Genomic DNA, 2,773 nt, shown 5'->3' on the forward strand with positions numbered 1-2,773 from the left:
TTCCTTTTCCTCTTCCTCTTCCCCCTCCCTGCTGGTCTTCTTGTGATTGCCAACCGACATGGACAAATGAACTCAGAGAACTGCAGTGAGGGCACAGAGTGCCCCTCTCCCTGGAAAGCTGGCTCACAAAGTCAGGACAACATCCTACTGCAAGGACAACTCCTGAGGAGGAGGAGGAGGAGGAGGAGGAGGAGGAGGAGGAGGAGGAGGAAGACAAGGAGGACGAGGAAGACAAGGAGGACGAGGAGGACAAGAAGGATGAGGAGGACGAGGAGGATGAGGAGGATGAGGAGGACGAGGACGAGGAGGACGAGGAGGACGAGGAGGACGAGGAGGACGAGGAGGACGAGGAGGACGAGGAGGACGAGGAGGACGAGGACGACGACGGGGCGGCGGCTGCGGCTTGAGCTTTTGGCCTCTAGACTCCTGATGGATGGGGCGAGCCTGGGGAGGGAACACTCGGGACGGACAGGAGTGGGGTCCAGAGTTGACCTCCATGAGGATAGGCACAGTTTGGAAGCTTTGTCTTCATGGTCCTGGAACGCCATCTTTCCACCTTGTTTTGGAATGACTTGGAGTCTAGGACCTTTCACTCATTATTATAAAATGACAAATGTCACAAACACACAGTCCTTATTGTCAGCATCTTGAGGGATGGGGGAAAGGGAGCCAGCCACGTGTAGCATTTCTGTGGTGCGCTTAGAAGAGCTTGTGTTCTTTCTTCCTAGTTAGAATTAAGAACCACAATGTTAAGAGAGTGGAGTCCTAGCTGGGCGGTGGTGGCGCACTCCTTTAATCCCAGCACTTGGGAGGCAGAGCAGTCAGATTTCTGAGTTCGAGGCCAGCCTGGTCTACAGAGTGAGTTCCAGGACAGCCAGAGCTACAACAGAGAAACCCCCGTCTCAAACAAAACAAAAAACAAAACAATACCAAAAACAAACCAAACATAAAAATACGAGTGTGGAGTCCTCAGTTTAGAAATGATCTTTGCATCCAATTTTAGGACAGGAGAGATTACATTTCAGATTAAAAAATCTCAGGGTAAAGTTCTAACTTTCTCTTTCCAGGCTGCAACGGCAAAGTGGGACCCTTCTCTCCCTTTGTTTAAGGCTGCCTGTGAGCCTAAGATAAGGCGCAAGCCTGACTAAAGGCTGGAGGAAAATGAGACCGTTCATGCTGGGTCCAGCGTTCTAGAAAGGAGGAGGACTTGTTGGAAGATCTGCAGACTGTGTTTGGAAATAAAAGCTCGAGTTTTTAGAAACGTGAGGAAACTCTCACAGCCCAGCACTGTCACCAGCTACATTTCTAAAGAAATAAACAATCTCAGAAAGCATAATAAAGGTAAATAAACTTCGCTGGGTTCTAGTGTTAGGGTTTCCCTCTAGAGTGTCTCTAAACTGTTCTCTAGTTGAGCGGAGTGATTTTCTTCTTGGACAAATCAGACAGGTTTAGAATTATAGAAAGTGGCTGGACCAATTGGGGAGACTGAGGCACAAAGTTTTGATCAACCCCATGCTGCTGGGGTTACCTGCCACCACTCAGGGACGGCCTATGGGGTCGCCTGGTCCAGTCCCTCTTTCATTAATTCTCATTTGGAGACAAAAGTGGGGTTTGGGACCCATCCCTGCGTTCCACACCCACCTCCCCTCCGGTGAAACCAAATGTCCAGACTTCTGCGACTTTCACACGGTGACGCCGTCGGGCCTCCGGCCCCGGCGGGTCTGCTTGGTGGGCTCCGGCTGGGAGGCCCGACCCCGCCGCGCCAGGCTCGCTGGGATCAAGTGCCTGTTACTGCGCAGGAAGGAGGCGGGGGCGGGCGGCGGGTTGCGCACCCGCGGGGGGCGTCTTTGCGGAGCTCCGCCGGGAATGTGGGGCGGGTTCCTCCGGTGCAGTACGTCTGGATAAACATCGTTAGCCTCGGGCAGCACGCCGGCTTTGCTAATTGTGCTTCAGCAGGAGCAGCTGGACCGGAGGGAGTCCTTGGCCACCAGGACCTTCCCAGGCTCCCCACCTTAGCGCTGCGCTGAGGTCAGCGGCTCTCTCTCCTGTGGTCCCTGCGCTGGTTTCTTCCCGCACCTCACTTGTCCCGTTATCTTTGGCTCAGGAGTAAACTTCCGCTTCTCACCTGATCTGGGCCTAAAAGTGGCTTCCCTTGAAGGTTAACTCATCTCCCTGTGCAGCCGCAGAAAGTGGAATCCTGTCCCTTCGGAATCCTGTCCCTTCGTGTTGGGTGGCCGCAAGCCAGGACAGGTGGGAAGGGCGTGGCCATCCTGGCTGCAGCCAGCTCCGAGCACTGGTCTGTGCCCTTAACCTGCTTTCAGGTGTGTCCTCCTGTCTTTGAGGCTTTGTTGGGCCACAATGCCCCAGGGCGCACTCCTGCCCCCGTCATCCCTCCAGTGTTTCCTCAGAGCACAAACCTCATGCAGAATCTCCCCAGATTCACAACCTTTAAAGGGTCGCCTTCGGGACCCTTGAAGTCTCACATTCTTCACCTGAGAGGAGGGGTGCTGTGTCCCTTGCTTGGAATTAAGTATTTTGAGACCGATTCTACAAATGACAAAGATAAAAGCCTTCTGGAGCCATGGCGATTTTGACTTTAAACATGAGGCGAGTTAACAAGAAAAGCAACAATAAATTTAGTCTAGGGGCATGACCCAGCACTAAATTGTCTCTTACAGTGTCCAGATTCTGGCCAAGTTGTCAAACTGATGCCCCTCTTCTCCAGGGCTCCTCAGCCGTCTCTCAGACTGAGTTGTTTTCCTTGGTTTCCTTT

General features: G+C 53.0%; 1 long non-coding RNA gene across 1 annotated transcript; it reads right to left on the reverse strand.

Moving 5' to 3' along the window:
• Positions 1–587: 587 nt before the first annotated feature.
• On the reverse strand, positions 588–2,286 carry LOC116087537. The gene is made up of 2 exons (XR_004117454.1): positions 1,642–2,286; positions 588–724 (listed from the first exon to the last, which is right to left on the reverse strand). It is a non-coding gene; the product is annotated as an uncharacterized LOC116087537 (long non-coding RNA).
• Between the last annotated feature and the right edge of the window lie 487 nt (positions 2,287–2,773).

This window comes from Mastomys coucha, unplaced genomic scaffold, assembly GCF_008632895.1.
Source record: "Mastomys coucha isolate ucsf_1 unplaced genomic scaffold, UCSF_Mcou_1 pScaffold13, whole genome shotgun sequence".
NCBI classification, from domain to species: domain Eukaryota; kingdom Metazoa; phylum Chordata; class Mammalia; order Rodentia; family Muridae; genus Mastomys; species Mastomys coucha.